Source organism: Manis javanica, chromosome 2, assembly GCF_040802235.1.
Source record: "Manis javanica isolate MJ-LG chromosome 2, MJ_LKY, whole genome shotgun sequence".
NCBI classification, from domain to species: Eukaryota; Metazoa; Chordata; class Mammalia; order Pholidota; family Manidae; genus Manis; species Manis javanica.
The window spans coordinates 4,915,958-4,938,157 of record NC_133157.1 but is presented as its reverse complement, the minus strand read 5'-3'; the positions used below and the strand labels follow the sequence as shown (position 1 = coordinate 4,938,157).

Here is a 22,200-nt window from a genome sequence, read left to right as displayed (position 1 = left end):
GTGTCAGGGCTGCACAATGGAGCCATCCTGGCTGTGGGCGGGCAAAGGGCAGAGCGGCAGGCACACACCAGCCGGCCGCTCCAGCCCCGAGCTCGCTGACCCCCTCCCATAGGAGCCCGAGGCCGAGCCTGAGGGGGTCCCCCAGCCTGGGGCCTCACCTTGGCTCTATTTAGCCTCCAGTAATGTCTTCATTTGCCAAAATAAAGAGCAGAAAGTTAGGGTTCTGAAGGGCCCAGTAGTTAATGCCTGGTGGTGGTGGAGCTGGTGGGAGAACCTCCCCCCAGGACACAGCATCATGGCTGTTAGAGGCTGAGTCGCACCCCGCCCCCTGCACATTCAGGTGCTCAGGTCCTAGCCCCCAGGACCTCAGTGTGACTCTGCGAAGATGGGGCCTTTAAAGAGGTTTAAGGTAAAACGAGGTCATCTGGGGGCCCTAATCCAGTAGGGCAGGTGTCCCTACAAGAGGGATGTTTGGACATAGACACACAGAGGGAAGACCCCATGAAGACACAGGGAGAAGACGGTGTCCGCAGGCCAAGGAGAAAGGCCCTGATCTCCACTTCCTGCCGCCAGAACTGTGAGAAACATGTTTCCGTGGTTTAAGCCCACTGGCCTGTGGCACTTTGTTATGGCTACCCTGGGAGACTTGCTCTGTGGCTGCATCAAGTCACTTGTCACCTGTCAGCACGGGAAGAGCAAGGTTCAGGGAGACTGGGACACTGGCCAGGTGCACCTGGGGGGGCAGATCTGCAGCGTGGATGCTGCTCTGGGACTGGGCTTGCACCATGCTGCCGCCCCGGCCACCCTGCTTCTGGGAAGAGCCCTGTGCAAGGAGCTTCCTGGGGGCACTGGCATCTCTGGAGATACCATCGCAGCTTCCCGAGACCCTGCCCAGTGGGGAGCCACTTCCCAGCCGAGGCGACTTGTCTAGAAAGAAGCTCTCATGTCCCCAGCCCCTTCCCTGCCAGGGGAAACTCCAGAAAGGGCAGGCGAAGGTATTGGTGGGCACTAGAAAGACACTCAATCTCCCAGATCAGCCACTATCTGGCTCCAGAAAGAAATGGAACATCTGGCCACCACTTTGGCCCACAGCGTTTATGTAACCCATGTGTGAGCACACGTGTCTCAGTGCAGGCTGGTGCCCTGGCCACGCTCCACCTGATTTCCCCCATGTGTGAAATGGGTTCCATAATAAGAGAGCTGGCAGGGCACGAGGTGGGAGCTCAGCGTGCCCTCCCTGGGCCCCACAGCATGTGCAGACACACCCATGGATGCGCACGCAGTCTTGGCTGGCTGGCTGGTCTCAGTTCCCTCACATGTAAAACTATATACAGGAACTCTAAGCTTCCTTCCAGCGTTAATGTTCTGGAACATGCACATAGACACTTCCATATCTAACACTACATGTGCTTTGATATGCATACACGTAGATTTGAACATGGGAATACATACATGTGTATGTGCATGAGTATGACCATTTACATATACATCACATAAACTGGTGTACAAATGTGCTCTGACTCACATACACAGTGCAGCCTCTCCACTTGCATTCTGGTGTACACGCACCCAGGTGTGTATGTATACACCTGGCATCACATGTTTATACACACATACATGTGCTCTTGCAATTCTCTTGCATGCCCATATTTACATGTCTCAGGCTTGCCAGATCTAGCAAATAAAAATACAAGATGCTACATGTGCTAAACACGCTTGTTTAGTTTTTCTGAAATTCTAATTTAACTCGGTGTCCTGTATTTTATCTGGCAATCCTAATATAGGTACATTTGCACACACACATTCATGAAGACACTGGAGGCTCAGGCCTAGCCCAAGACATGCCACCTCCTTGGAGAATTTCCAACACCTTCTCTCCCTCTGCTATGCTAATTAGACGCACAGCTTCTCCCCTGGCTGCGGCGCAGCCCTGGCCCCCAGGTCCAGAGGTTAACACCCTGACCCAGGACCAGGCTGGCTGTGGGGAAGGGAAGGGCTTGCGGCTGCAGCGCAGGGCTTGCTGGGACCCTGAGAAAGCTGCTCTCGCCAGCAGCCCGGCTGCGAGGTCTGCAGAAGCAGCCAAGCCCTGGGAACCCCACCCTGAGTCCAGCTGGAGTCAGAGATGCACTCTGAGCCCCCTGAGGCCCAGCTTGGCCTCTTCTCCATCCGGTGCTGCTTCCACTGGTGGGAAACAAATCAGGGCAAAGGCGTCTTGGAATCCTGAGTCCCCCACTTCAGTCGGTCAGCTAGAAGGGTCTGTAGAGGGACAGTGACAAGCAAGATGTTAGAAGGACCTCAGCCCAGAGAGAGGGGGTCCCGGTGGGGGCGAGGCAGACCCGCCCCTCCCCGTGCAAGCAGGGCAGCCTCTGCCGCAGCCTGCCCAGGGCAGAGGATCCTAGCCCCACACCCCGCGCCAGCTGTGAGACAGGCCTCCTGAGAGCCTCACAAGAAACAGGGTGAATTTCCTTAGGAAAGTATCCACTTCCTGGGTTATCGTGGTTTGGGTTATGTAAGAATGTATTTTCATTTAGTTAAAAATTAGCACATAGCAGAAAATCAAAAGTGAACATTTTTTGGTTCTTTCTTTCGGGTGCTTTTCTCTGCAGTCATGAACATGTACATGTATGTTGACCAAAAAGCAATCCTACACTGTAGTTTTGTGGCCTGCTTTTTTCATTTACTGATACCTTGTGACCATCTTCGTCCATCACTAATTAAACATCTACATCTTAACTTAGATCAGCTTCAAGGGGACCTCCTGTATGGAAGACCCTTTTTTAAATACAGATTTAAGCCATGTACAACCAGTGGTTTTTGTCTATAACTGAGGCGAAATTCACATAACAGAAAATCAACCCATTTAAACTGTGCAGTTTCGGGGGTATTTAGCATCTTCACAAGACTGTGTGACCACCACCTCTAATTCTAAAACATTTGCATCCTTCCAAAATAAAACCCCACACCTACTACAGAGACGGTCCTCCCTCCCTCCCAGTTCCTGGAACCACCTGTCTGCTTTCTGTGTCTATGGATGTGCTTGTTCTGAACATTTCATAGAAAAGGAACCATACGATATGTGACTTTTTGCGTCTGCTTCTCTCCTTTTCATGTCTTCAGGGTCCATCCCGTTGTAGGATGTGTCATGCCTCTTTACGGCAGTGTAAGACCGCACTGTGTGGGCAGAACACATTTGTTTATCCATCATCCTTTGATGAGCATCTGGTTATTTGCACCATTTGGCTGTGGTGATGGCACTGCCCTGAGCATTCATGGATGGTGTTTTGCTGAGGACTTGTCCTCGGTCCTTTTGGACACATGCCTTGAAGTAGAATTGCTAGGTCCCTGGCAATTCTCTGTGTGACTCTGGGAAGAACTGCAAACTTTTCTACCACAGTGGCACATTTTACGTTCCTGCCAGCAGTGTATGAGGCTCCCAATTTCTCCACATCCTCATCCACATTTATTATCTGTTTTCTCATTATAGCCGTCCTAGTGGTTGTTGAGGCCTGGCTCCCAGTTTTTCTGTGACTATGAGGAATGCAGTTATAACCCTTGTCTGTGACTCTTGGCATTATTTTGTTGTATTGAATTCCTGGCAGTGGAACATGCATACCAAGGAGAGAGAGAGTGTGTATATGTTTCTAAAAGGATTTTTGTTTTGTTTTATTTTGTTGAAGATAGATGATTTTTAAAAGGTTTTGGTGAGTTATTACCAAATGGATCACCAGACGTTTCACTAACTTACCCTTTCTCTAGCAGGATGAAGGGTGTGGGGAAAACAGAAGTTCCCATGGCCAGGATCCTCACCTGACCCTGAACCACTCGATGATGTAAGTAGCCTACTGCTGGGCTGCTGCTTCCACACCCATCATGAGCCATTATTGTCTGTGTTACTATATAAAGAGCTCTGCCCAGCGCTCTGCTTGGAGGCAGAGCTGGAGAGGGATCATGAAGGGTCCAGAGGCAGACATGATTCCTGCACTCGACCTACCACGGGAAGAATAAAGCTTGGTATGAACCCTTTTATCCCTAATGTTGCGTTGTTATTCAGTCTCACCGAATTCAGAGTAAACCTGCCCAGGGGGCAATCCCCTCAGGCAAGACAGTGTGCTAAGACTATTAGGGGCTGAACTGTACCCCACACCAAATGCGTATTTGAAGCCCTAACCCCAGGACCTCAGAATGGGACTGTATTTGGAGACGGAGCCTTTAAAGATGTGATTAAGTTAAAATGAGATCTTTAGGGTGGGCCTAAATCTAGTATGACTGGTGTCCTTATAAGAGAGGCACCAGGGCTCTCAGAGAAAAAGAGAAACCACACCTGCCCACACCTTGATCTTGGGCATCCAGCCTCCAGATCTGTGAGAAACTAATAACTTTCTGTTGTTTAAGACGCCTAGTCAGTGGCATGTGGTGACGACAGGCCTTGCAAATTCACACAAAGACCCAACGTTTCCTCGTCAGCTTGTGAAATGCTTGCATTTGCTCCTCGTGGGCTGCCTGCCCCTGTCCCAGCCTTTCTCTTGCTAAGGAACCTGAGGCCTGCTGAGCAGGCCTCACCTGTGCGGTCGGCAGCCTGCCACGCTGAGGAGGAGACCAAGCTGCCGCACTGAAGTGGAAGGGCCCTGGCAGCAGGTGGCCTCTCTCAGAGGAGTGTGGAGAATAAGCAGACCAGAAGGAGGGTCAGGTCCCACCTGCAGAGGTGCGGCTGTAATTGGTCTGGGGTGTGGTCTCCACAGGGTGAGTCTGTCAAGCTCCCCAGGTGATTCCAGTGCAGTCAAAAGTGAGACCCACCAACCCTGACCTCCAGGACCCTCAGCTGGACCGCCAGTGGTGTGCATCCGGGGCAGGGCTCATGCCGCCGAGCCTCTGGCAAGAGTCCCGAGAGTTGCCACCCCATGTTCAGGGAGGCCCAAGTGCCTAACTCTACCATTTCACTGTGGGTGAGGAGGAGGGAGTCTCACCCCCCAAAACTGGCTTCTACTTATTATTTTCATGCAAGACGTGCTCCTGCCAGTCATTGAGCTATTAATTCCCTGTGTTTCCTCCAGCAGATGGGTCTGCACGTGGGCTTGGTCAGCAGGACTGGGCTGCAACGCCAGCTTCCCATCAGAGCCTTTCTTGACTGCTTGCAGCGCCGGCGTCGGCACCTCTAAGATGGGAGAAGTGGGATTGTTCTGAAAATCTGCTCTGGGGTTCAGTCCTCCGACTCCACTCCCGCATGTCTCAGGTGGGTGAGCGGATGAGTCTCCTCTCGGCTGCCTCGGGTTGGTGCTGAGCTCTGTTACTTGTAACTGACAGAGTCGGGCACGGACAATAGGCATTCAGAAAATGGTCCTGGAAATGAAGTGCGTGCACTTTAACCAGGGTGGGCTGAGCAGATTCACGGAGCCAACTGCTCCTCACCCCACAACACCCATCCCCGGAAACGGGGGGAGCCAGGTCACCCTCCTGCCTCCGTCTCCAAGTCTAGGCTAATGTGTTAAATGACACGGGTAGATTTTTCTAGTACCAAAACACCCCTTGCAATCTTAGGATATAGCTAATTCCATCATGTATATTACACTTTTTCAGGCACTCTAGTATTCCGCTAATGTTTTAGTTATATTAGTTGCATGTTTTTACCTTTATATTCATGAGTGAAATGTGCCTACAATTTTCCTCTTGCATTAGTCTTGGCTGGTTTAGACTCACGCAGGTGATCCTGGCTTTGCAGAGTGAATCCGTCCTTCTCAGATCTCTGGAATAGTTGGTGTAATACTAAAAGGATCTATTTCTTAACATTTTGGTGGAATTCACTTGTAAATCTTCTAATCTGGTGTTTTCTGTCATTGTTATGTTCTTTAACTCAATACTTAAAAGAATATTTAATTCTCTAATACTTTTTACTAGTTACATTCAAGTGTTTTACTTGGGTCTCTTTTGGTAAGGTATATTTTTATATGTGTTTGACCATTTTCATCTAAGTTTTCAAATTTATTAACAAAATTGTGGTGGTATTCACTCATTTAGATGTTTTTTATTCCGTTTCCAAATACAGAGAGTTTTTATAAAACTTCGTTATGAACACATATCTGAATTGTGTTGTGGTGAGAGAGTTTTTTTTTTGAAAGAATGTTTTAAAATTTTTGAAACATTTATGGCTGAATTTGGATTGATTTTCACAAATGTTCCACATGTAAAGAAAGTAACTTCTCTAAAACTTAGATACAGAAATCTCTATATGTCAACTAATCCATCTTGTGTTTTGAGCTGTTAAAATCTTCTATGTATTTGCTGAGTTATTTTATTTTTATTTATTTTTTTGCCCAATAGCAGACCATTTATTTCTGAAGTTCCATATGTGTAACATTTCCAGTCTCATAAATGATAAATAGTAAATTTTTATTTCTAAATCACTGGTTCCCAGAGGCAGATGAGCACACTGAATAAAAACAAGCTGCCACAGAAGCTGGTTAATTTCCACCAACCTGACTCCCGTTGACATATGTTCATTTACTGAGTTTGGGGAATTAGTGAGCCAGTGAGACAAGCCAATGCATTTAGGAAACTGCCCATCACAACCCCAAGTTTATGTTGTGAAAAGTACAGTCTGAGATATACAGAATGATAGTGCATTAAAATATGTGTGTAAAGGTGTGCGCATTGCAGACAATCAACAGACGTTGGCTTTTTACAAACCTCTGAGCTCTTTTTTTTTTTTTTTTGAGAGGGCATCTCTCATATTTATTGATCAAATGGTTGTAACAACAATAAAATTCTGTATAGGGGGGTCAATGCTTAATGCACAATCATTAATCCATCTCAAGCCTAATTCTCGTCAGTCTCCAATCTTCTGAAGCATAACAAACAAGTTCTTCCATGGTGAACGAATTCTTACATAGTGAATAAGTTCTTACATGGTGAACAGTACAAGGGCAGTCATCACAGAAACTTTCGGTTTTGATCATGCATTATGACCTACAAACAATCAGGTCAAATATGAATATTCGTTTGATTTTTATACTTGATTTATATGTGGATCCCACATTTCTCCCTTTATTATTATTATTATTTTTATTTTTAATAAAATGCTGAAGTGGTAGGTAGATGCAAGATAAAGGTAGAAAACATAGTTTGGTGCTGTAAGAGGGCAAATGTAGATGATCAGATGATCAGGTGTGTGCCTATGGACTAAGTATTAATCCAGGCTAGACAAGGGCAGCAAGACATCCACGGATGCAGAAGATTTCTCTCAAAACAGGGGGCGTGAGGTTCTGAGCCTCACCTCTGCTGATCCCCAATTTCTCACCTGATGGCCCCCCTGCGACTGTGCCTGTCTTAGGTTGTTCCTCCCTTGAGGAATCTTACCCGTCTCTGGCTAACCAGTCATCTTCCGGGGCCATACAGGGAGATGTAAAGTTGGTAAGTGAGAGAGATTGCCGAGTTATTTTTATTTGATTTTACTTTTTTGATGTGCTCAGCCTACCTGTACCTGAGAGGTGTGCTGAAGTCTCTCACCACAATGGTGAATTTGTCCATTTCTCCGAAGGATTCTGTTAGTTTTTGCCTTAAGTATTTTGAGGCAACAGACAGAATGATAGATGGACTTAGATTTAGATGTAAATAGATATAGTTAAATTCATTACGACTTTTAGAAAATTTGAACCTTTTTCATTATATAGTGACCCTCTCTATTCTTGATGGTGCTCCTAATGGATAAGACAAATTTGCCTGATATCAAAATATATCTCTTCATATGTATGTGTGTGTAGGTGTAGGTGTATCTCCATCCTTTTATTTTTAACTTTTCTAGATCCTTATGTTTTTGGTGGATCTCTTCTAAACTTCGTCAATCTGCATTTTTTTTCCCTATTCAACCTAAGAATCTTAACCGGTGAGTTTAGTCCATTTATGTTTATTATTATTGTGGATATACTTGGACTCATTTCTATCATCATATTTTTTTGCATCTTGTATTTGATCTACTTTTTCCTTTCTTTTTTCTCCTCTCTTGTCCTGTTTTGAACTGAGTGTGTAGTTTTTTCTTTTCACTTTCTCTGCTAATTTGGAACACATAACTGTTTGGATTGCTTTACTTATCCCCGTCGACATGTTAGCGAGTGTATTTAGCTAGCAGAGCCTGAATCTTAGGAACGTTGGTCTCCCTCCCATACCACACAAGGTCCTGAGCTTCAGGCCACTGCCACCTGGTGCATGTGGATTGTCAAGTAAGTCAGGGGAGCCTTCCGTTAATCCTCCCAGGAGCCCTCACGTGTCATGCAGTGTTCGTTCCAATTTACCCGCGTGGTTGGAACTTTATTTGCTCTTCCTTCTCAGGACTGCCGCCTCTGCGGATCACTGTCCTGCCTTCTGAGTGTCTCTAGCGATTCCTGCAGAGCAGGAGACAGTAAACGTCTGCAGTTCGTGTTCAGCAACAAATGTGAATGCCTGCGTGTGCCATTAATCTCTGCTTACGAGCTCATGGCTTGGTCCAAATCTGAGCGTCCTGGGGCCTAATTTGGCCATGGCTCTTTCTTTCAGAGATTTGCTTTCCTTCTGCTACTAGGCAGGTGCCCACTCCAGGCTCCAAGCTGGACCCTCAAGCTAGCCCTCCTCCACCTGCATCCCTTGCCGATGGTACTGGCCTGGGCACCCCGCCCACCCACACACACACCTGCTGGGCTGACCAGTCTCCACTCCCTGGAGCTCCTGCTGCCCTGGCCCCAGCTCCTTCCACTGTGCCCCAGCATGGGGCCACCCACGCTTCATTCCTCAGCTGCTGAGGACCCCGCTCATATTCGCTTGTCTTTTGTCTGGGGGGTTCCCTGGAATCTTGCCCTTTTATGAGATCTTTGATGCGTCAAAGAGTATTTCCCATCCAGGGTCAGCTGTCTTGGAGCAAGCGTGTCTGGTAGAGCTCCTAAGGTCGTGATTCAAGGGCTGAGACCCCCTCAAGCCCTGAAATCTGAGCTCACTCACGATACACTCAAGGGCTGGGGACATGTCACCCACTCTTTGCCACCACACAGAATGGCCACCTGCTTTGCTTCTCAAGTTCTCATGCCTCCCTTCAAAAGCTTTCCTGCACCTGCCTTGCTGCCAGACCCTCAGGAGACACGTGTTCTGTGGCTGAGCCTGCCTCACCTCCCAGGCTGCTGATTCCGATCTTGCCACAGGCTGGAGACAGGGCCTGGCCCTTTCGGGTTGTGCAAACGTGGACAGAGCCTGGGCTGGGCCTCCTCAAAGCATAGACCTTCTGCCACTGACTTTGACATTGCCCAGCCCAGACCTTGTCTTGCATATTTTCCTGGCCATGGCTGGGTACAGGGACCTCTGCAATGATGAAACGTCCCCCACATGGGCAAAGTGAGAAGTGAATTTGTTTGGAGGTCTGGAACCATGGCAACTGAGAGCCCACACCTGGAGTGTGTGAGCCTGGGCGAGTCACCTCCTCACCTGCGCCTCTGTGTCTTCATCCACACGAGGGGAGTTAACCCGTCGTATCTCCTTCCTGGAGTGCTGCTGCCTATGGAAGGGGCTCTTCCACGTGGAGGGGTGGGTGTTAGTGCCGATAAACATGAGCAGTGTGTGGCCCACAGTGACTTCAGCAGTGCCTACCCGGTTCCAGGCTCTGTACTAAGCCGTGTATGCACATCACCACATCTTTACCTCCCAGCCTAAGAGGTAAGGACGTCCATTATCTGTAATTTAAGGGTGAGAAAAGTGAGACTCCATGAGGTGGGCAGACAGGTGCTGTGCAGCCAGGCTGGCCACGTGAGGAAAGTGGTGCTTCAGGATCTCCCCAAGGAGGCACCCAGCCTCTGGCTAAAATCGCGGCCTCTTCACCAGCCCCATCCTGGCTCCCAAGGGCAAGCGTGAGGCTTCTGGGCTCCAACGGAGGGGCCCTGCCTCCTCCCACCCCAGCAGGGGTCACCCTTGAGAAGGGTCAGGTTCTAGGCCCCAGGCCCCCTGCCCAGCCCCTGGTGTTTTCTCAGGCTGGATGAAGAAACAAGCCGGTTGCTGGGCCTTCCTGTTGTGAAAACCCACTTCCTGCCCTCGGAGCACCCCCTCCCCACTTGGCCAAACTCTGAAGAGGGGCCGGAAAGTGGCAGGCCTTATCTCCCCTCCCCGCTCCAGGAGGAACAGCCTGCCAGGTTGGAATGTGTCCCCTGATAACGCAGCCCGTGAGGGGCCAGCCGGGGCCGGCTGCCCGTCTCGGCCTCACTGAGACACGTGCAGCTGACTGATAGGGGCTCCAGAGGGCCTTTGGGGCCGAGGCCCTTCAGGCCGGGGGCAGCGTCTGCTGAGGGCACGTTGTGCACATAACCCCCGTGTGGGAATGGACAATGCTGGGCAGGGGGCAGGGTATGAAAGGAGGAATCTGCTGGGGAAGAAACTCTTCTTTATCCATTAAATCACTCAACCAAGACTGCAGAGGCCGAATGCCTGAGTTTCCAATCAGGGTTAAGAACAAGGGCTCTGGAATCAGCCAGACTGAGCGGCAGGTGACTGCCTCGTGGAACTTGTTTCCTTACCTGTAAATGGGGAAGAGCAGACATCCTGTGAGGACCTGAGGACATGACGTGTGTATCTCGCTGGGATGTGACCTCAGTGAGTAGTTTTTAAAACCGTGACTGGGGGAATTCCAAGGGCCTGGTGGACAAGAACTGCGCCTACTGTCACCTGCCTTTGCAGGGCCGTGTGGCATCTGCAGCAGCCGCCAGGGTGTGCATGAGAGACGCAGGGAGCCTCCCGGAGCCTGGGCAGCAAGGGGGTGCAGAGGCTGGGATTTTGGTGCGTTTGCCTCATGTTGTCCTCACTGTCTGGGCCCCTCCGCTGCCATGGCCACCCCGACGTGGACCCCTCCCCGCCCCCGTCCCAAGTCTGGTGCTCGTCCCTTCAGTGTGCGTCCCACAGAACCGGAGTCCCCGAGGCCCAGCTGCACGTGTCTAGAAGAGCTCGCCGACCGGCCCAGCTTCTTTCTGGATCCTAGCTGAGCCCAGTGAGCTGCAGCCACCAAATAGGGCTCCTCGTGGGCAGACGATGGGCTCTGGAGAAGCGGATGTGCTGCCCCCAGTGACCAGGACAGGGCTGGGCCCGCAGCACACCCTCATAAAGCATTTTCTGGAAGAGCAGCTCTCCTCGAGCCCTCCTGTGTGCCAGGACATTTAGCAGAACTGCAACCCGGGGGGCCGAGGGGAGGTGCTTGGCTCCATGCCCAGGTGAAGTGACTTGCCCCCAGGCCACACGGCAGCCCAGACCTGCAGGACTTTCAGCCTGAGGTGGGCAGTGCAGGTGGGAAAGAGGGTGCAGGGGACTCACGAATGCCCTTGCCATGCTAGCCTCTGAGTCTTGTGATGCTGAAACTCAAGAGCCCCCTGATTCAGCAGGATATTAATAAGCCTGGCGGACTCCCAGGGGGCCGGCTCTGCCAGGGGCCAGAGCAGAAGGACGCCCAGCCCTGGGGCCTGGGATCTCCCGCGCCGTGTCCACGGCTGGCCTCACAGCCCCAGTTCCTTCCCCAGCTCCCCCTGGCACCCCCACATTACTGCCTCTCACTGCAGTAACTCATGTGGGGGAGACACCTCCCCACCACCGAGCAGGCACGGGCAAATCTCACTGGGCTTGAGGGAACCATCTAGAAGTGACCCAGGAGGAAAGGCAGAGCCGGACAGCATGGCGAGGGGAGGGGGGACATGTGGGCGGCAGTCTGCGCCCTGGGGTCGGAGCGGAGGGCAAATGCTGCCTCATTCTAACGTGGTGACTTGGGACAAATCTTTCAACAATGCTGAGCCTTGGTTTCTTAGTTGGTTAAGTGGGGGTCCTAACAGCACCTAAGTCCTGGATTCGCTGTCAGAAACCAACGAGGTAGCTCTCACCAAGGGCGGTCTTGGCAGGGTCACAGCGCGGGTCTCAGCGGACTGGGTTTCTGTCCCACAGTGCCCTCTAGTGGGCAAAGGTGGTTATCGCAGAGGCTCCCTACCCGGTGTGTGGGGCTTCACGGCTTCTAAGCCCGGGTCCAAAATGTGCCCTTTTCTGATCAGTTTACGTTCACGGCCCCTATTATGCACCAGCAGGACAGGCAAAGAGGGAGGACACCACTCCTTTCCCACTGAAGCTCACAGGACAGGGCAACCCGGGTTGGAATCAATGATCTATGTCAGGCCCAGTCTGGGTCTGCCCACAGCCTCCCTGATCTTGGGAGACCTCACTGCACACGGCAACGTGAAGCCTCGGAGATGCCCGCACGCCGGCAGTGAGGGGCCATCGGGTTCACCCCAGCCAGAGAGAACAAGGCAGGAGGCACGGAGAGCAGAAAGGGGCCCGTCAGTGTCAGGGTCAGTGCAGTGGGACACACGAGGGGCCCGGGCCCAGGTGGTCTGGAGGGCCTCCTGGAGCAAGGGGCACCTAAGCCGAGGTGTGGCAGGGGGTGGGAGAGCTGCGGCCTGGGTGTCAGAGGACCTGACCCGATGGCCGCTGTGGTCTGAGGCCAGCTGTGACCCAGAGCCTCGGTGTCCCCACTGTATGTTTATTCGTTTCCTTGTTTTCCTGAGTGGCTCCCCTTCCAGAATACCAGCCCTGTGCAGGCAGGGATCTCTCTGTTTTGTTCTCTGCTGTGTCCTCAGTGCCTAGAACAGAGCTTGGGATGCAGCTGGTGTTCAGTAAATCTTGGTAGGATGGCTGGCTGGGTGGCTGACTGGATATAATTTTTGTAATTTGGGGAAAGGTAATATATTTATATAAGGAGAAAAACACAAAGAACAAAAGAGTGCGCACTCGTGACCAGTACCACTCCCAGTCCTGCCAGCCAGCAGATCCGCTGGGTCCCTCCCAGGAGCTGTCACACAGCCAGCCTGTGAGTGTGCGCCTCAAGGGCTTACCTGTCCCCACCTCGCTTTCTTTTTTAATACACGTGGGGGCACTGAACAGGCTGCTCTGCCCCTGGAAATACTCACCTAATACTGTACCTTGGAAATTTTCTATATCAGTTCTCAGAAAGCAGACACTTTTTAAAAAATTGTAAGTATTTCAGTATGTATCTTTAAAAGAGGAGTCTTTTTTTAAAGAGCTATAATCACAGTACTACGACTGTATAACTATAACTGTAACAGGTATTGTTATTTCACTGGAAAAAGAAACCACCTTCATGCAGCTCAGTATCTAGTCACTCAAAGTCAGGGTTCAAATTTCCAATGTAATGACTTGTCTTTTTGTAATAACCTTTTTACAGTTTGTTTGAACCAGGCACTAAATTACAGACAGGCAGCTGTGCTTGACTGACGTGTCTCTTAAACCTCTTTTAATCTCCAGTTTCCCCTCCTCCCTGCCTCCTCGTATTTCTTGTTTGTCCCATAGTTTCCTACAGTCTGGATTCTGTAGAGAGCAGCCCCGTGGTGTCATTTAGTGGGTTCTTTACTCCAGCTCTGTCCTGTAGAACTTTCTGCAATGATGGTCGTGTATCATATCTGTGCTATCCAACATATGTGGCTAGTGTGACAGAGGAACTGAATTCTTCCTTCTAATTTGAATTAATTATTAAATAGCTTCATGTGACTAGTTAGTGCCTACTGTACTGACAGGGCAGATCTAGAGGCTTGATCAGAATTGGGTTTAAGTTTCTGGCAAGACCACTACGGGTGGGCTGTGCTGCATTCCTTTGGAAAGGAGGTCCGGCCACCTTTGGGGTGGCGTCATGGTCCGTGTTGCCCAGGACACATCCCTCAGGCAGGGTAGCCTTCCTGCTGCCTGCCTGCTCTTCCTGGAGTCTGAGGCTTCCCATTCTTCCCGGCTCTGGAGGGATCCTGGGGGTGCCAGGGTGCTGGAAGTGGCATTGTCCCTCTACATGTCCCATGATCACTGGGGCAGGCAGCCCGCTCATCAGGAGGGAGGGAATAGTAGGAGAGAGAGGAGGTGGGGACAGAAACCAGGACTGTCTCATCAGTGCCTGGATCCCTGGGGGAAAGTGGCTTCAAGTTCTTCCTCCACCCAGCAAACATGTACTGAGCACCAGGAACTGGGCTCTGTGCTAGGAGCCACCCATGAACTAGGCAGACCTCATCCCAACCCTCTAGGAACTCATGGTCTAGTGGGGGGGGATGCATGTGCAAGCACACGATTGACACATTGCTAGTCAGGGTGGTCAGAGCTAGGAAGGAGCAGTCCATAGTGCTATGGCAGTGTATAGAAAGGTGGTGGTCAAAGAAACCTTCCCTGGGGAGATGACACTGAAGCTGAGACCTCAAACATGAGAAGGAGTTAGCAAGTGAAGAGAGGGGAAGAAGGCTCGTGGCAGAGAAAACAGCACATGCAAAGGCCCTGAGGCACATAGGAGAGGGTTGCTTTCAAGGAACTGCAAGAAAGTCTGGAATGGATGCTTTGTGCCATTGCTGGTCCCTTTGGGTTCCTCCTCTCCTCCACCTCCTCCACCATGAGGTCTGGTCAGCTTCCATCCTGTAGGCTATTTCTCCCTGTGCACAACAGCCCTTGGCTCACTGTTTCCTTATAGGACCCATTTCCCAGCTCCTAACTGTGCCCGTGACCCATCCCTCCTTACACTTCATGTGAGTCGTGAGGCCCAGAGTGAGCCAGGGGGGTCATCCTCAGATGTCACTCAGCATCCTTGGAGGACAGCTTGGAACAGCATAGCCCCATGCCCGAACCCAGAGCATGTGTGAGGCTTGGCGGAGGTGGAGCCTTTTAGGGAAATGCCCACAAAAGACCATACGACTTGGGCTTGGAGCAGGGTTGGTTCTCAGCAGCTGCTTCACCGCTAGCCTGAAAGATTTTGAGTGGGCAGAGCCAGACATCCCTTGCAGCCACGGGTATTCTAATTTCTTACCTGCAGAGTGTGGTTATCAGGGCTCTTGGGTGGTCACAGTGCTTGACTGCAAGGGAAATATGTTCGTAAAATACTGCAGCCCGGAGAGTAGGGCTGCGTACTGGTAATCATAAATAATAGCTGTGACCTGGTGAGGGCCTCCTGGGTCCCAGGCACTGAGTCAGCTCCTTATGTGCATCATAATCCTGGGAGCCAAGTGATAGCAATGTCCTGATTTTATAGATGAGACTCTAGGGCTCAGAGAGGCTAAGTCACTTGCCCAAGGCCACACAGCCAGCATTAGAACCCAAGTCTTTTTGACCCCAGAGTCTGGGTGCATGTATGTGTGTATGTGTGCATGAGTGTGAGTGAGTGTGTGTGTGTGTGTGTGTGTGTTAAAATATACATAACATAGAATTTGCCATTTTAACCAATTTGAATTGTACAATTCAGTGGCTTTCATTGCATCCACAGTGTTGTGTAACCACCACCACTGTCTATTTCGTCCCAAACAGAAACACTGTACCTATTAAGCAAAAGCTCATTTCCCTTAACCCCCAGTACCTGATAACCTCTAATCTTCCTGTATCTATGAATTTGCGATTGTAGACATTGTACGTAAGTGGAATCATATGATATTTGTCCTTTTGTGTCAGCTCATTTCACTTAGCACAGATTTTCAAGGGCCATCCTTTTTGAGGCCTGCATCAGCGCTTCATTCTTTTTATGACTGAATAATATTTATCTGCATGTGCATGTGTGTGTCTCACAGTTTTTAAATCCATTCATCTGTTGATGGACATTTGAGTTGTTTCCACCTTTTGGCAACTATGAATATTGTTTCTATGGATGCTGGCATATCTGAATGAGTCCCTGCTTTCAATTCTTTGGGGTATATGCCTAGGAGTGGAATTGCTGAGTCATATGTTTAACTTTCTAAGAAACTGCCAAATTGTTTTCCACCGCAGATGCACCATTTTACATTCCCAGCATCAATATACAAGAGTTCTGATTTCCCTACGTCCTCACCAATGCTTGTCATTTTCCATTTTTTAATCATAACTATCCTAGTGGGTATGAAGCAGTATCTCATTGTGGTTTTGATTTGCATTTCCTTCATGATTAATGATGTTGAGCATCTTTTCATATGCTTACTGGCCACTTGCATATCTTCTTTGGGAAAATCTATTCAAGTCCTTTGCCCATTTTAAAATTGTGTTGCTTGTCTTTTTGTTGTTAAGTTATAAGGGTCCCTTCTATATTCTAGAGATTAAACCCTCATCAGATATGTGATTTGCAAATACTTTATTCTATTCTGTGGGTTGTCTTTTCACTCTCTTGTAGTATCCTTTGATGCAGAAGTTTTAATTTTAATGAAATCTGATTTATCTATTTTTTTCTTTTGTTGCCTATACTTTAGGTGTCATTTCAGGAGCCATTGAAAAATCCAAGGTCATACAGATTTTCTCTTGTATTTTCTTCTAAGAGTTTTATAGTTCGGGCTCTTAAATTTAGGTCTTTGCTCTATTTTGAGTTAACTTTCATAGATAGTGTAAGGTAAAGGCCCACCTTCATTCTTGTGCATGTGCATATCGTGTTTTCCCAGAACAATTTTGGAAGAGACTCTTCTTTCCCCATCAAATAGTCTTGGCACCCTTGTCAAAAATCAATTGAGCACAGATATGAGGGTTTACCTCTGGGCTCTCAGTTCTATTCCATTGGTCTATATGGTTAGCCTTATACCAGTACCACCTGTAGCTTTGTAGCAAGTTTTGAAATCAGGAAGTGCGAGTCCTCCAACTTTGTTCTTTTTCAAGATTGTCTTGGCTATTCTGGGTCCCTTGAAATTCAGTATTAATTTTAGGATGGATGTTTCCATTTCTGTAAAAACACCACTGAGATTTTGATAGAGATGGCTTTGAATCTGTATATTTCTTTGAGTATTGTCATCTTAACAATATGGTCTTCCAGTCCATGGGCACCACAAGCCTTTCCATTTACCTAGGTCTCTTTCATTCCTTTCAGCAACCTTCTGTAGTTTTCAGCATGTAGGTCTTATACTTCTTAGCTAAATTTATTCCTAAATATTTTATTCTTTTTCATGCTATTATAAATAAATGTTTTCTTTCTTTCCTGTTTGGATTGTTAATTGCTAGCATATAGAAATACAGCTGATGCCTGTCTGTTGATTTTGTGTCCTACAACTTTGTCGAATTCACATATTAGCTCTAACAGTTTTGTGTGTGTGTATGTGGCTTCCTTGGGGTTTTGTACACATTAAGACTGTGTCATCTGCAAGTGAGACAGTTTTTCCTCTTCCTTTCCCATTTGGATGCCTTCTTATTCTTGCCTAATTGCTCTGGCTAGAACTTCCAGTGCAGTGTTGAGGAGAAGTGGCAAAGGAGCGTACTTGATGTGTGTCTGCATCCCACAGAGCCTGAGCTTCAACAGATGCTCGGCTCTCTCTGCTCATTCCACCTGATTTCTGGTTCAGGCAGGAGATTAAAGTGTGTGCTTCTACGCCAAAGAAACAGATGAAGGAGGGGAAGCCAGTCAGTCAGCCAGCCTCGTGGGCTTGTGGTCGTTTATGCCCACACCCAGCTGCCCTGGTGGAGGAATGAGAGATGGCAGTGGTCCCAGCTGTGGAGTGATGTTGGACTTTGGATAAGTGCCCCAAAGCCTTCACATTTTAAAGGTTTGGGTCACTGATGGCAGATGGCCAGGAAGCCTGACAAGCCCAGGGGACCTGTTACGGAGTGGCCCTCTGGACTCCTGCCCTCCTTGGGCCATGTGTAGAGGAAACTCTTGACTATGTTACTATAATACATTGTACAATCCACAGGAAATGAAGTGTAAAGGGTGGGATAAAATAAACAGTATTTCTAAAAAAGAATTTCCTAGAACAGACTCATGGACCAGTGGAACAGAATAGAGATCCCAGATATAAATCCACATATATATTGTCATTTATATACGATAAAGGAGCCATGAATATACAATGGGAAAAAGACAGCCTCATGAACAGCTGGTGTTAGGAAAACCAGACAGCTACATGCAAGAGAATGAAACTGGATTATTGTCTAACTCATACACAAAACTAGACTCAAAATGGATCAAGACCTAAATAAATGTAAGACATGAAACCATAAACCTCTTAGAAGAAAATATAGGCAAAAATCTTCTGAACATAAGCATGAGCAGTTTTTTCCTGGACACAGCTCCTTGGGTAAGGGAAACAGAATAAAAAATGAACAACTGGGACTGCATTAAACTAAAAAGCTTCTGTACAGCAGCAGAACAAAAAGGCAACCTATAGTATAGGAGAATATATTCGTAAATGATTTATCTGATAAGGGGTTAACATCCAAAATATATAAAGAGCTCATATGCCTGAACACCAAAAACAAATAACCCAATTAAGAAATGAGTGGAGGACTTGAACAGACATTTCTCCAAAGAAGAAATACAGATGCCAACAGGCACATGAAAAGATGCTCCACATCACTAGTCATCGGGGAAACGCAAATCAAAAGCGTGAGGAGATGTCACCTCCCACCAGCCAGAAGGGTCATCAGTCAGAAGACAGGAGACAGCAAGTGCTGGCAAGGATGCAGAGAAAGGGGAGCCCTCCTGCACTGATGCTGGGAATGGAAATGGTGCAGCCACTATGGAAAGCAGTGTGGAGGTTCCTCAGAAAACTAAAAAGAGAAATACCACACGACCCAGTGACTCCACTCCTAGGAATTTACCCAAAGAACACAAAATTCCTGATTCAGAAAAATATATGCACCCCTATGTTTATTGCCACATTACTTACAATAGCCAAGATATGGAAGCAACCTAAATGACCATCAATAAATGAATGGATAAAGATGTGGTATATATACACAATGAAATATTATTCAGCCATTAAAAAAATGAAATCCTGCCTTTTGCTGCAACATGGATGGACCTAGAGGGTACAAGCCAGGGGGAGAAAGACAAATACCATACGATTTCACTTATTAGTGGAATATAAAACAAACAAAATAAACAAAATAGCAGTAGACTCATAGACACTGAGAAGTGACTGGTGGTCTCCATGGGGGAGGGGCTGGGGTGGGGAGATAGGGAGGGAAGGGGGATAAAGGGGCAGAAAAATTCTCAATCATAATGTAAGTTGGTCATGGGGATAGTAGTGCAGCATGTAGAATACAGCCAAGGATCCTGTAACATCTTCCTATGCTGACAGTCACTGCACTAGGGGGTGAGGATTTAATAATGTGGATACCTGGTGACCCACCATGCTGTATACTTGAAACTAATATAAGATAGTTCAAAGACACTTCAGTAAAGAAAATAATAATAATTTGCATTTTATTTTTCTTATAGATTATACAAAAACCCATTGACTCTCACTTTTAAAGAGTACTAATACTATTTTAATAAATTTCATTTTTATTAAATCTTGGCTCAATACTTTGACAGATCTATTCCAAACAGTGCAACTCATTTCACCTTGGCCCTAATGTCCATGACAGCTGGGAGAGACACGCCATCAAGACATGCAGATCTAAAAGGGAGTAGAGCTACCCAGTGTGACCAGCAAATCATGGCATGAGTTTTTTCAATTCCATCTACCAATTACCCAAAAGCTCTTGGTTACCTTTGGCTTGTCAACTTTTTTTTTTTCAACTCTGCATTATGCAGAATTGTGAACATATTCAGGAGTAGGGCAGTAGAATGAGCCTCCATCTAACCAGCCCCCAGCCCCATCAACCCCCAGCCAAGTCTGCCCCATTCACTCCCTCCCTCCCACATTATCTTAGAGCAAACCCCAAACATGGGTGTCATTTCATCCACAAATAATTCTGTATGTAGCTCTTAAAGATAATGACCCGTCTTACAGTCAATGACTCTATGACATCTTACTCCACTGACAGTGACCGCGGTGGGGGCGGTGAGGACTGGACAGTGTGGGTGAATGTTGAAACCGCTACGTTGTTTATGTGAAACCATCATACGATTGTCCATCAATGATACTTCAGTTAAAAAAATTATAATAATGACCCTTCCTAAAAGACACACCACCGCTAATACTATACTTAAAAATAGCAATTCCTTAAGATCACCCAGTATCAGCCTGTTCAAATGCTTTGCTGTCTCACAAGTACAACTATACAAGATGATGATGAAAAATCATGATCCAAATAAGGTCACAACATGGCTGGTTGATATGTTTTCTTTTTTATTGTGGTAAAATATACATAACTGGTTGATGTGGTTTTAAGTGGCTTTTAGTCTATAGGTCCCCCCTCTGTACCTATGGCGCCCTCTCTCTCCCTCTCCCTGTCTCTCTCTTCTCTTCCTATTGTTAGTCTGCTTGGATGGCTATGACAGAACAGCACAGACTGGGCGGCTTCAAGCACAGACATTTATCTGCTGACAGTTCTGGAGGTTGGAAGTCCAAGATCCAAGGCCCTGTAGGGCTGGTGTCAGGTGAGGCTTCTCTTCCTGTCTTTCAGATAGCTGCCCCCTCCCCACATCCGTGCAGAGGAGGGCCCCACCCTATGACCTCACGTGACCTGAAGCCCCTCTAAAAAGGCCATGTCTCCAGACACAGTCACAGTGAATGTTCGGGTTTCTGCACATGCATTTAGGGGGCCACGACTCAGTCCATGACACCTGCCTTTGCAATTTGCCAGAGAAAGGTGGTCATCTGTCCTGCAGTTTCCCACTGTCAGATTGCACTGACCGCATGCCTCTAACAGTCTTTAGCATATCCCGTCTGCTACTTTTCCTATATTGAGATTGCATTTAGAGGCTTCAATGAGACTCCGGTCTGATTTGCGTGTGTGTGAGATTGTGAGGAGGTGCTGTTTGATGGCATCAGGAGACACATAGTGTCTGGCAGCCTCTCTTTTTGTAAGATTAGCAAATGTTGATATTGAATATCTACTTTTGGCTAAAAAAGTTTCATCTTACATGATGTCAACTGCATGGCCCAGCAAACTAAAAAGGGGTCACATTTTTATGTTATTAACAAGTGGATCAAAAATCACTTAAATTCTTTGCTTGGAATATTTTTAAACAGGTTAGAAAATTCCATTCTGAGTTATTTAAGTTTGCAGACAGAGCTTTTATATGTGACCAAACCACGTAACACTAGAAATATCCCCAAATGTCCCTTTTTCATAACATCCTCTCCATAGCAAAAATGTGTCAAAAAGCAGTTTTGGCGCCACTCTTTGGTCAAATGCCCCTTTTGCCTTAAAGTTCAGCTAGTGTGTTTGTATGTTTATGTGTTTATGATGAAGTATCTGTGGAGAAGCACACTACTGATAGCTAGTTATCATTGAAAAGGCCAGTACCTTTGGAATATACAACTTTTCATAAAGGAAAATGCAAAACTTGTGTTCAAGTTAGAGTCCCTGTACACTCCTTGTCTTGAGACAACCAATCAACTTTCCTGTGGGGCAAAAATTATGGTCATTTCCCTCCGTGTTGAAAAGCATTAAATGATTCTACTGCTTTGAGAGCTCTGGCTTCACTTCCTCCTCAGAAATGATACACTGAGTGAATTTCATTTTGCTGCTGTCTCCGTAACTGTGTCCCAGAATGCTTGTTATACTCCATCCAGTCCAAACCAGCTGCCCCATCAGTGGTTAGACTCACACAGTGGGGTTTTGTTTTGTTTTTTCATGAATCATTGTTTTTGTTACATGAGTCACTTATTGGTGAGGCTCCCTTTTCTCTAGTTCATCTTTGCTTTAGAAACTCGCAAAAATTGAAAAGTCCTGCTTTGGACATTTGTTTCTGAAGCAGAATCTAGTACATGCCAGAAGCAGAGATGTTGCCAGGCAGCTGCTTCTGGGGAGGCCTCTCCCTGCATATTCGGGTAAAACCTCAGCCTGGATCAGAGAGGGTTCTTGACTCTGGACAGGAAAGAAATCTCGAACAGGTCAGATGAGTGTGAATAAAGAAAGAATCCATTAAAGCAAGAGTGGCAGGGAATGGCAGCTGCCGTGCAGGCAGCAGAGAGCAAGGAAGAACAGAGGGAGGAGAGGGAAGCTCACTGAACTCCTGCTCGGCATACAGCAAATCCCTTGCCAACTCCTAAAGCCAGGGTCACCTGGCGTCCAGTGTCCACTTGAATCTATGTGGCCTGGGAACTAAACCCCTACCACCCCAGGATTTGGGGGAGCCACAGAGCCCTGGATGGAGTGAGATTATGTTCCGAGAACTTCCCAAAGGCAAAGAAAGGAGATTTTCAGGCAGGCTATTAAGGAGCATGATCTACGGCTGTGGTCCTGTCCGGGTCACCCAGGCAATGGGAACTTGCAAGCCCCAAACAGAGATTTCAGTAGTCGCTCCTTGCCTGTCTGATGTAGGACAGAGAGAGACTTGTGCTTAAGTCTAGA

At 47.7% G+C, this 22,200-nt stretch overlaps 1 long non-coding RNA gene across 1 annotated transcript in view; it reads left to right on the top strand.

Annotated features, from left to right (window-relative positions):
• The first annotated feature begins 1,663 nt into the window (after positions 1 to 1,663).
• The window catches only part of LOC118970447 (uncharacterized), a 37,470-nt gene continuing 16,933 nt past the window's right edge, over positions 1,664 to 22,200 (top strand). The window contains exons 1-2 of the long non-coding RNA XR_005058414.2: positions 1,664 to 3,830; positions 5,055 to 5,230. This is a non-coding gene — a long non-coding RNA (uncharacterized lncRNA). The remainder of the gene's footprint in view (positions 3,831 to 5,054; positions 5,231 to 22,200) is intronic.